Consider the following 13,414-nt stretch of genomic DNA (forward strand, 5'->3'; position numbering starts at 1 on the left):
CTATATAAAAAAACTAGACTCAATAGGTTTTAAATTCATATTTGGTTCAACCTCTAACTCAATTTCTACAATTTTGGTGCATTTTCAAAGTTAAACTACTTTTTTGTCCAAAACTGTTTTAATAAAAATTTTGTTTATTATCAGTCATACCAACATTTAATACTTATTTCAGTTATCAACTATCATATTATTATACAATATCGTTCGGTTATAAATAACATTATATTTTTATATTATTCAATTTAGTCCTTTAAGCTTACACTTCTTTAACATATAAATCCACTCACATTACCATTTCTCGTAATACAATTCATATCATGTTCTTACTTGAAACCTTACATAGCGTTTGGTTGGATGGAATTGCTATTCCATTCCACCCTAATTCCGCGCGCTACAGTAAAGCAGGTGTTTGGTTCACCATTTAGGTGATTCCACGGAATTGCTATTACAATCTCATTCCCTCATCTCACCGTTTAGGTATTCAGGGGTTGAGGGTCTGAATACCCATTCAAGGCAACACCGTTTAGGTTTTAGACGAAAATAGCCTTCCTCTCTTCTTCCCAAAATTCACTCCAGATTTCTTCCTCCCCAAATTAAGCATCCATTCGCCCTTCATCTTCATCTCCCGGTACATTTTCTTTTTCTTTCTTTTTCTTGATTCCTTTTAGTTCTTTCACCTCTTTCAACTTTTCTTTTCCCCTTTTCGGTTGAGACTTTTTCTACTCAACTTTTCTTTTCCCCTTTCAGTCACATTTTCTTATTCTTGTTTACACGAATTGACCTTATGATGTTTCTATTGGATGCAGTGAAATCCAGAAGTACCAGCAAAGTACTGAACTCCTCATCAAGAAACTGCCTTTCGAAAGGCTCGTTCGTGAAATTGCCCAAGACTTTTTAAGGTAATACCATTAAATTACTGCTTCTTCTTCATTTCTGTTTAATTATTGTAAAGAAATCAAAACTTAAGCTCAAATTATGGTTACGGTTATGGTTATATAAGATAAGAAAGTTTGCATTTCATAAAGACAGACGATAAAAAAAATGGTCTTCTTTTTTGTTGATGGTTTATTTGCATCTTTGTTATTACATGAACCATACATTAGCTTAGCAATTTTTGACCAAAAAAAAGTAGAATTTTGAGGGTGAGGAACATCCAAAAACCTTCTTATCTGTAAGCATATAGGCTTTAAATACAAGCCACCAGTAAAGAAGCTAAATTGGAAAAGGGAGAAAGGAAAAAAAATCCATATGTTTTGAAGAGGCAAGCAGGCAAGCATGGGTTGTGAGATTGGTTGATTCATTTGATGTTGGCTAAGCTGTAGTTATCAAGCATGGTTGAGGAACTTTAGTGCTTATAGAAAGTGGGTAGTCAGTAGTCAACAACGCACCCAATCCTTGGCTTTGAAAGCTATATTGGATTTAATTATTTTGGAATATTTCTTTTCATTCACAATACGTAACTCTTTTTAGTCCACTAGATAATTGGTATTTGAGTTGACAATCTGTTTGAGTGGCAATATTACTATGAGTATGTTTGTCAACGCCCTCTCTTTGTGCTATCCCTTTGCAATATAGGTTTTGTTAGGCAGTTTGAGCTCTGTTGGGTTTGGCACCCCAGTATCAAAAGCCTGGTTATGTAGTTCCCTTGTGATACAGGCTGGACCACTTAACACCTCCAGTTAACACCCCAGCATGAAAAGCCTGGTTATGTAGCTTCCTGGTTAAATGATAAATTTAATATTATTTTGATGTTGATGTTTGAGAAGTCTTATTGGAATCTTGAGATTGAGTTCTTCTGCTGTAAATTGATGGAAGAAATATATTGTTCTTTTTCTTTTGGTTATAATTACAGTATTTACAGTATTTACAGTATTTGTGATTTCAAATAGTCAAAGGATCCTCCTGTTTGTGTCTATTCCATTACAGTATTTACTTTGAGTCCAGGTATCACTATAATTTCCCAATTGTTAGTTCCTACACAATGGAAGACACATTGGTTATTGTGTTGATGTGGTAAAACTTATACAATAGCTCGCGATTTGTAACAGAGTTTTACAAGAGGTAGATCCTTACTTTGCCCTTTGGTTCTATTTCATTGAAATAATTTTGATTGGATAGACACAAACTTTCTTGTTTAGGACTTGGTTTATCATCCTAATATACTTAAATATTGATCCTTTTATGCCTTTGGCTGTCATTGAAATGTGGAATTAAGTTCTTTCTAAGTTTGGGAATTTGGTTCTTGTTTGGATTGTCTTGGCAAATATGATTAAAATTCGTTTTGCTTTAGTGTTGCTATTCTAGAAATCATTTAATAACAAAAGATGAAAATGGGGGATAAAAACAGAGTGGTTTTAAAAACTTGTTTCATAGTGTTGAAGCTAATTGACATGACCTGATAACTTGTTGTGGGAGAAGATAGGTTTACTGGTTTGCAACGCTTATTATATCTCTCAGTGGTCGAATGAAATCTTCGCCGGATTTTTTGCATTGGTGAGAAATTTTTTACATTATAATTATAATTAACACTAAAAATTATAATTAACACTAAAAATTAATCAAATGCTACAACAATTATAATTAACATTACAAAAATTATAATTAACACTAAAAAAAGAAAGTAAAATGCTACAAACAAATCATTTTTTAAATGAAGATATTTAACACACTATATTAATGAAATGGATATTTTATAAAAATAATTATTAAACGTCGGTCATCAATTAATCAAATCTAGAAAACACATTCTTTTTTTTTCTTTTTCTTGTTGATTGATAAAGAAATAAATTTCAATTTTTTGACTTGTGAAGATAGTTTTAATTTCTATTTTTTGCTTTGTAAAGAATCTAAATATGTATTGTTCATTTTTCTTTGATAGTGTGTTATTGCTTCCTCTTCTTCTTTGGCTTGTTCGATTGTTTCCTCTACCCACAGTTAAGCGTCTTGTAAATCACTGTAAGTTTTTTGGCAATTAAATTCTTTAATTTTATTTTACTGTTATTGAAATTAGTATTGGAGAAATGTGACCCTTTTACTACGATTTGAAGATATATAACACATTAATATCTTGCAGTAATGGCTCGTCTGCCTTTAATTGCACAACGTGTAAGGCGTAAAAGAATTGGTATTGCATTGATAATATGGTTGCAAATCTGTAGAATTGCGAGTTGGTTCTTACTTACATTGGGTGCTAGCCATAGCCTACATGCTTATAGACCAAGGATTAGGCCCTATATTTTAGACTTTTATGCAAAACGAGATTATGTGAAAAGGTGACGAGACCTGTATTGAACAAGTTAGGATGAATAGAATTGCCTTTTTTAAACTATGTGAGATGTTACAAACGTTAGGGGGATTGAAGTCGTCAAGGAACATTCTTGTTGATGAGCAAGTGGCAATGTTTTTACATATCATTTCCCATCACCTTAAAAATCGAGTTATCAAGCATCACTTTAATAGGTCTGGGGAAACTGTTAGCAGATTATTTCATAGTATTTTAAATGCTGTCATAGGCTTACAAGATGTGTTATTTAAAAAGGCAGAGCCAATTACAGTTAATTCTTCAGACACAGGGTGAAAATTGTTTAAGGTATTGGACAGAGTTTTATATATAGCTTGTACATAATTTAGTTAATTTAGATTTAAATTTAGTATCCTAACTCAATGTTTTATAACATGTGATATAGAATTGCTTAGGTACTCTTGATGGAACCCACATCAAGATTAGGGTTCCAACAGTTGATAAACCTAGATATCGAACGCGAAAAGGTGACATAGCAACAAATATGCTAGGTGTTTGTACACCTAATATGCAATTTGTTTATGTTCTTCTTGGTTGAGAAGGTGTTGTTGCTGATGGACGGGTTCTTCGAGATGCCATTAGTAGGAGATATGGACTAAAAGTTCCTTATGGTAAAGTGGAAAGTTAGAGGACTTTGAATTAGTCATTAAGATCAAATTTTTTTTGGGGAATTAATCATTTTAAAAAAAGTTTTTTTATAGATTGTTATTATCTAGTTGATGCTGGATACACAAATTGTGAGGGATTTCTCGCACCTTTTGGAGGACAACGATATCATTTGAATGAGTGGCGTCAAGGTTATCAGCTAAGAACTCTGGAAGAATTTTTTAGTATGAAACATGCCTCAGCACATAATGTTATTAAAAGATGCTTTGGGTTATTAAAACTTAGATGAGAAATACTTAGGAGTCCATCATTCTATCCTGTAAGGGTGCACAATAGAATCATTATTGCATTTTGTTTGCTCCATAATTTTATTCGAACCCATATGAGTATTGATACTATTGAAGCGGAGTTCAGAGAATGATTACCTAGTAATGTGGTAGATGACGATGAACCGAATATCGTAAATATTCATGCATCGGATGCATGGGCTACTTGGAGGATGGAATTAGCCAACCAAATGTTCGATGAATGGCAAGCATCTAGAAATTAGTTAGGTTTAGGGAAAAAATGAGTTTGAGTTAATTTGTTTATGTTATTTTATGTATCTAGTTTGTGAAATTTTGGTGGTGTTTGAACAAATTTTTGTATTCTACTAAACTTGTTGAATTATAATTTAATTTCTTTTCATTCATCATGTGTTATAATTTTATAAAGTGTTGAGGTTTTGATTCATGATATTGAACTTAATTTTAATTTTATAAAGTGTTCACCTTTTGATTCATGATATTAAACTTAAATTTAATTTGTTTTTTTTTTAAGATAATTATGTCAGGTGCTTCAGAATCAAATGTTTCTTCCCAAACATCTCGAGGAACCAAAAGAAAATGGGTTCCAGAAGAAGATGCAGCTGTATGGTGGACTTGCACAATGTTGGAACCTTAAATGCTGATACGGGGTTCAAAGCCGGTTATTTAAATGAGTTGGAAAAATGTTAGAAAAAGCTTTACCCAATACATTCTATGCATCATGCATCATGAATTACTTTTCATCACTACTATTTTAATTACATTCACTTATCATACATTCTCTTTGTAACCTATTCCAACTTATTTCTATGAAATATAAATGAGATTGATATTAATTCTTATCTTTATTAATAAGTACTTCTCCTTTTTGCTTCCCATCTATTCCTTTCCAATAATTTTCTTTCAACTCTATTCACTTTTAATTTATCATTTCCTTTCTTCCAAAATAATAGACATGTCTTTTAGGAACTCTACTTCATTTTTCTCTTGAGTGTTTATAGAAATTCTTAAGAATTTTGGGTGAAATTGTGAGATCTTATATAAAAAAAAACTAAATTGTATAAAATGTAAAGTTTTTACCCTTTTATGAAGGTGGTGGCATTGGGAGCATGGAATGCTTGAAGAAATTTCTTCATGTTTCCATTAAAGGCATTGGGAGCATGGAATGCGTGAAGAAATTTCTTCATGTTTCCATTAAAGTATCTCATTAATTAATTAATTAATTAATTAATTAATAATTAATATAAAAATCTTATGTCATGATTTTAATCCAATGACCAAGATTTCTTCTTACTTTTCAATTTGATCTAATGATCCATATTTTACCAACATTTCATAAATTTTTTCTATTAAATATCTTCATTAAGAAGTGACGATTTTGCCCTTAAAAGTTCTCTACAGTTCTTTCTTGATGTTACTATTCATTTTGGTAAAATTTCAATTCTTGTCCCTTTACTTTTCCTCTAATTCAATTTAATCCTTTTATACTTTTATTTTTCACACTTTTACCCTACACTTTTCACACTCTTACAATTTAGTCAATACTCTAGATTTATTTCTCTCAACACATGAGTCTTTTCAATTCTCTCCCATATCCAACTATCTACTATACTAACACTGAAAATTCTTATTTTATTTAACACGAAGAATTTAACGCATATTCTCTTGAAATTATACCATTTATGACTAAGGGAAATTTTGGGATGTTACAACCCTACTCTATTCCACTTTCTTATTATAACAAGATTTGAGATAATCTTGGGTTTTTTTTTAGGTTGTCCTTTAGCTTTTTCATCATCTTCATCAGAAGTATTTTGGTCACCAAACCCATCCTCAATCATCCAAGCATTGACTATGAGAAACTCTTTATTTGAAATTTTCATTAGACTTGATTCATCACAAGACTTTCTTTTTGCTACTTTATTCACCCTCATTGTATCTGTAAAATTGTTTTCTTAAAAGAATAACATATTAACACTCCTTTAGAGAACAATAAAAAATCATGAGGGTAATTGAAAAAAAATAGTTTTAACCAATATGAAATAGTATTTTGGTTAAACACAACCTCTCTCCTCATGATGATTAAATCCCCTTTAAATGCTCCAAAATGATCTAAAAGATATAGTCTTAATGTCGCAAATCACAAACAATTTTAAATCAATCAACAAATAAAGCTATAAACCGAACATAGGATTGCCTCCAAGTATGTCTGAAGCCCGCTCTAATACCAATTGAAAAAAATCTTGATTTAAAATTTTCAAAGACAATTTTATTCTATCTTCTATTGGAGCATAAGTTGAGACAAAACTATAGAGTTTGCATAACAAATCCAAAATGCAAGTTAAATAGATAAGTAAAGGGAGAGTCAACATGTAATATATTTTAACGTAGTTTGAATTCACCAATCCTATGGCTACGAAGCCTCACTCAGACAATGATTTTATTCAACAATTCATCCAGTACAACTATTGGCTAATGCCCAATCTACCCTTTCCTAATGGATAATTGTAGCTTTAAAGTCGAACCCAAATTCTTTCAAATCACTCTCCCCAAACATCCCTAATTAGGAGTGTCTAAGCACACCCCCAAACAGATAAAAGTGGAAATCAATCAACAACCTATTTAAATGCTCTCTTTCAACGTGATCAGTAGCCAACAACTCTTTACCAAAGGTTAAAAGTTGATAATTGTCTTGTATAATTATTCTGATAAATAGTCTCACAAATTGCATCAACATTAGATTTTCCAAAGCTGATTCAAAATTTCTTTATCCCATTCTTTGAATGATGAGATTATTATTAATTAATTCTATAGAATTTATCGCCAAGTTACCAACAAATTTGAAACACATCAACTACTCTCATCTTATTGGATAAGGGTAAAGATCACATTGTTTGAGCACATCTCCTCTTTGCCCAAGCCACACAGGTTGTAGATTGGTGAATCCTATGCTTTCAGACCTTTGGGTACATGTTTAATATTATCATAAATGGTGTTGCAATCATTTAGGCCCAAATATGTCAAAATGCCAACTTGAAAGAACTTTGATTGGAACAGGCACATGTTTTAACATTAGTTCAAACAATTCATGAGACATCTAGAGATATCCATGTTCCACAGCTTGTTCTAACAAACCATGGAATAGTCAAAAGTTCTAACAAAATGATATGATTATTATATTATAAAGCAAATGATGTTTACTATTGAGAAAAAATTCAACTTACAATCGAATCTTGTATAACTAGATAATTTATTGAAAGTTAGTTAGTAAGAAATTCAGTAATTTGGTAAAAAATCAAATAATTTATGAAGTTGTAAGAAGTTAGGAAACATTACAAAGACATGAGAATTTTGTAATTTTGTAAAAGAAATTAATAATTTTGTAAGAAATTCAAGAATTTAAAATTTGTAATAAAATAAGTAAATGACAAATCTCAAAAATTATATATGAATTTTTATTCAATATGCAATTTGAGACGCAAATTTTGATTTAGTGCAATTATATACGTGAAGCTTTGATTATAGTTCAAATGTATTCATGAAACATTAATTTTAATTCAATCATACACATTTAAAATAAATATATCAATTTATTTTTATATTGAATAGATATAATTATTTGTGTATACAATATATAAACATAAAATAATGTTATATCAATAATTGCGTTAATATTTGTGAGAAATTAATTAAATCAAAATTTCATGTATAAAATTTCACAAAATCAAAGTTCATGTATAAAATTATATATTAAATTAAAGATCATGTATAGTTTTGAGATTTATTCCAATACATAAACATTAATAATTTTGTAAGAGATTCAATAATTACGTAAAAGATTTAGTAATTTTGTAAAAAAAATAGTAACCTACAAGTTGTATGAAGTTAGGTGAACATTAGGAATTTCATCAATTTTACAAGAGATTCAGAATATTGTGCGAAATTGAGTAATTTACAAAGTAAATTTGGTACACATTAGTAATTGTGTAAGAAATCTAATAATAGTCTAAGAGATTTAATAATGATAGAAGAGATTCAAGAATTTACAAAGTTGTAAGAAATTGGTTACACTTAGTAATTTTGTATGAAATCCAATAGTATTTTAAGAGATACAAAGATTTAGTAATTTACAAATTGTAATAAATTAGGTAATTTTATAAGAAATTTAGTAACTTCGTAAGAAATTTCGACAATTTTGTAAGGATTCAATAATTATGTAAAAGATCCATAATTTTGTAAGAGATTCAACAAATTTAAGGCATATTGTAATTTATAAGAATTTTAGTAATTTATATTTAAGGAATTGAGTAAGTTATTGAAAACTTCACAATATGGTAAGAAGTTTAACAATTTTGTAATGGTTTTAGTAAATTTGTAAGAAAATCAAGTAATTTCGTAATATATTCAATTATTGTAAGAGGTTTAGTAAATTTGTAATTGTAGACACAAATTTCTAGTCAAATATTGATTTGGAAAATTTAGAGTCAAATTTTATTGATAGTTTGAAAAGAGATTACAATTTTTGGATTTTCTTAAAAACAAACAAAAATGTTTTGATTCATTTCTTTAGTTGGGTTTCGATCCAATGGTCATTTGGATTTGATCTTGACTAGATATAGATTGCTTTAAGCATTGTGACAATTTGTTTTTGAACCTCCTTTCTTCAGTTGATCTGGATTGAAAGGTGGTTTCTTTTAGAAACGTCTTCTACCTTTCTCTCCTTTGTTGAACTGGATCGGAAGGCGGCTTTTCTTTATAACTGCTATGGTGTTCTGTCAGAATACCTTCAAGTTCTTCAGAGACTTGTTTATAGAATTTCTAGATTTCTTGAACTTGTGAATTTATGGAATGGCTTAGAGATAACCCCTTTTATAATACCAGTTTTTCAAGTAAAAGAGAGTTTTTATGGAATGCAAACTCTTCATTAGGAATGATCTGCAATGATTACACTCTTTTATTTATATCTTATTAATTAAATTAATTAAATATAGAATAATAATTTAATATTATTCACTTAATTAATTTAATTAAATTAGTGATACTATACATTTTATTATTTAACTATTAATTTATTTAAATTAATCAAATAAAAATAATTATGACACAATATATGATGGTATTATTGTTACCCATGATAATTTGGACTTAACCCATTATATTTCGACTTAACATGTCATGCTTTATACTTGATCTAAAATTTCTTCATTTATAAAACCCCATCAAGACTTGATCACAAATACAAATTTAATTGTATGTTGCAAGTGAACCATTCTTAAAATTTGATTTTGAAGTGAAACCGTCAAAATTATCTTGCACACATTAAATTGCATAACTTCTATAGGAAGGCAATCATAAAGAAGAAGAGAAAAAACAAAGAGATAAAAGAAAGGGAAAAGCTTTTTGGAAAACAAACAAAAAGAAATCAAGAAGAAATGAGAAAAGGCTCGGGGCTTTGGACTTCTATAGTCCAGGGGATGGGAAAATTGCATTCCTGTCACCCCATGTTTTCAACTTTATTTTTAAGGGTTTCCCCTTTGGAAGTAACAACTTTAGTCCCCGCTATCTTGAAATTTTTTCAAAATTTGAAATTTTGAGCAAATTAATTGCTCTTTTAATCCTTCTGCTTCTACATTTTTTAACTTTCGAAATTATTTTATATTTTTCTTGATTTATATTTCATTATTGTTGTTGTTTGATTTAAATTTTGAATTTAAATTTTATTTAGAATTTATTTTCACTCTATTTTGGTTACTTCAAGTTTTTTATTCAATTTATACTTATATAATTTTGTCTTGCATTTATTATAATATCAAACCCCTTAATATCATCTCATCATATTTTATTAGTTGTCCTTTTTCTTTTTGTTATTTACTTTGCTCATTATTTTTAATTTGACATTGTCTCATGTGATTTGTTCTTGTGATCTTTGGAATTTTGGTTGATAGTAAATTTAGATTTAGACTTTAAGTCTTTATATTTAGGATATATTTGGTTAGATATTAATTAGGAATTTTGGTTTAATTTGAGTTATAGAACCCTTCTAGCTTTGTGATATTAGATTTAAATATCAAGTTAGATTTCAAAGATATTAAATTTTAGGTTTTAATATTAGATAAATTAGACTTATTAGTCTTTGCAATGTTTTGTACAAATTATTACTAAAGTTATTGTTAACTTATTTCAGCTAGCTCTAAAAAGCTATATTGATGAAGCACAGAGTGTTTTTGTGTTGGGTTGGGTTATCCTGGATAACATTCTTACTGCATATGAGGCTTCACTCTTTTAAAAAGGTAGAACTGGGAGTATTGGGTCTTTGCCTTAAAATTGGACATGAGTAAGTTGTATGATAGGGTGGAGTGATATTTTCTTGAAGATATGCTGGGCCATTTTGGCCCTAATTTGAGATGGATTGATTTGATCAAGCATTATATTACTATGATGTTATACTCGATTTGTCTAAATGGCAATATGGGGGAGACTTTCAAGCCTAGTAGAGGGTTTAGATAAGATGACCCCTTAGGCCCTAACTTATTTTTCATTTGTTGAAAAGGACATTTTTCATGTTAAAACTTATTAAGGAAGAAGGATCTTTGAAGAAGACTTGAATCTATAGATGGGGTAAGGCAAGGCTTGACCCATTTATTTTTTGCGGATGATAGTATTATTTTTAGAGAGGCTTTAGCTATAAGGGCTGCAGTTATTAAATCTATCATCCACACGTATGAATCTCATTCAGGATAATGAGTGTGTAACACCCTCGCACCCAACCCGATTGTCGGGTTAAGGAAACGAGATGCCACATTCGTTGCCCGAGCAATAAAAATTAATTACAATTTAATTCATCAGATAATATAAGTTGTTATAATCATTTTGAACTTATCACAAATTTAAACTCATATTTGAACTCTATTTGAGCTTACGACAGCTCATTTAATAGTCAATTGTTGATCAAGGACTAATTTACAATATTTCAAATTGTCAAATTGACGTCGCAACATCGGGGGCTCCATGTGGCGACATTACTTACTGACTTGATCTCGTAGTGAAGCAAGAAGACTATTGTTGCGAAATGCATTCTGTTTTCATGAAATTTCTACGCTTTATTTTTTTAACACCCTAAACAATACCCATCTACCACATTTCAACCAATTTAGCCAATATTCCATTCTCATATGCCTGTTTTCAACCTTTAGCATTATATAATTCAACATACAACTTAATCAAAATTCACCAAGTATTTCCACTATAATTCTTACGCACATACTTTGTTTAAACCTAAGTACATGCCATAATCTATTACCAAAGATAAAAACATACCCTCTTCCAAGCTTTGAGATGTGATGAGATGAGATGAGATTGTATCTTCACTCTAAAGCTTAAATTCGAGCCTTTACCACCTACATGTTGAAAAATAACGCGTTAAGCTTATAAAAGCTTAGTAATTACATCAAGAATTAAACTTCCCATTACCTTAATTAAATTTAACTTATCAATAGTTTAATTATAACATAACGAATTTATCTAACTAATCATTAAGTGTATATTTTCACTTATAGTCTTACCACATTTCACTTACTAACTCACTATTGATTTCACTTAACACTTTTTGTTTTGCATACAATGACTTAATAGAACATATAGGATGTAACAACCTGTTTTCAATGGTGCTAGAAATGTTGGTTTCGAATCCCTTTTTATTATTTAATATTTACGAGTCTATTTTAGTATTATATTGAAATTTGTTATAGTTAATATTTTTAAATAAATAGTTAATTAAGGTACAACGAGTAAATCGTAAAAGTTGTAAAAGTTAATCGCTACAGATTTTTAGTGAATAAAAGACTTAGTTAATTGTTAATAGGGGTCTAAAATGGAAATTAAGATATTTTGGATTAACGGTGGACATTTGGAGCAATTTTAAAAAATAATGTTAAAATTTATAATTAAATTAATTATAATATGACAAAGCATAAAACACAAAGAAAAAAGTGGTCATCTTCATTTTATTTTCTTACCCAATCGATTTCACCATTGAAGAGAGACCAAGGGTTTCGTCCAAGCTTTGTTCTTTAATTGGTAAGCTTAATTTAGTCATTTTCTTGTAATTTTTATGTTTTTGAGATCTCGGAAGCTTGATTTAGCTAGCCCAGGGGCTAATTTGCAAAACTATTAAAGTTTATAAAAGTTTTCATTGTTGAATCTTAAAGATTTTGGTACTAAATTGATATAGTTTAAGCTTAGATATGAAAAAGGACTAATTTGTAAAGTGAAAATTGTTAGTTTTGAACATAGGGACTAAAGTGTAAATATTTTAAAATTGAGGTTAATTTTCTACAATATTAGATATTAGAGGGCTTTAGAAGGTGAAATTGAGATCGGTTTCAAAATTAAAGCTCAAAATTGAAAGTTATGGCAAATTCGGTTTTAAAGAGTAAATTGAATAAAATGAAAAACTTGAAGGAATATTCGATAAATGAAATTGAACTGATATATAGTTATAGTATGCTGTTAAATGATGTTTGGAATTGATAATTGAATTAAATTATGAGTTAGATTAGGTTTTAAACCAATAAAAAGATATCCGCGGAAAAGGGAAAATTGCGAAATAGTCTCTGACACCTTATCAGTTGTTTTTTTTCCAAATAAGTTCATATGATGTAATTATGTTTAAATCCTTATGAATGTTATAATGTGAACCTATGTATGTTTTGTTAAACCTTGAATTAATTGTAACTTAGTACTAAATAATGATATTTGGACTAAATTGAAAAATGGTTGAATATGAACTTACATAATGGAATCACCCCGATAAAACTTTGTAAATGTATCGTACACATGGTTACAGGTTGATTTCTGATGATTCCAAGATCCAACATTTGTTGCAGACTCAAAGATACATGTGGCACAGGTTTAGCACAGACGAGTAGCTTGATGACGTTTTATAAGTTTAGCCTAAACGGATAGCCTTACATGTATACATAGCTTTGGACAAGCTATTTGATGTGTCGGTAAAGGTTTAGCTCGAACAAGTAACTTGACTCTAACGTATATTCAACTCGAACGAGCAACCCATGGTCGTTTAAAGGTTCAGCCCGGACAAGTAACTTGACCTATACATTACAACTTTGGACATGTTATTTGTTGTGTCAATAAAAGGTTTAGCCCAGAGGGGTAGCCTAACACAGATGGATATATATATGAT

The 13,414-nt window shown here is 29.6% G+C and overlaps 1 long non-coding RNA gene across 1 annotated transcript; it reads left to right on the forward strand.

Moving 5' to 3' along the window:
* Nucleotides 1–446: 446 nt before the first annotated feature.
* Nucleotides 447–5,048, forward strand: LOC105784281 (uncharacterized). The gene is made up of 4 exons (XR_001130442.2): nt 447–628; nt 807–899; nt 2,879–2,955; nt 4,727–5,048. It is a non-coding gene; the product is annotated as an uncharacterized LOC105784281 (long non-coding RNA).
* The last annotated feature ends 8,366 nt before the right edge of the window (nt 5,049–13,414 follow it).

Source organism: Gossypium raimondii, chromosome 13 (assembly GCF_025698545.1).
Source record: "Gossypium raimondii isolate GPD5lz chromosome 13, ASM2569854v1, whole genome shotgun sequence".
In the NCBI taxonomy this organism is placed as follows: domain Eukaryota; kingdom Viridiplantae; phylum Streptophyta; class Magnoliopsida; order Malvales; family Malvaceae; genus Gossypium; species Gossypium raimondii.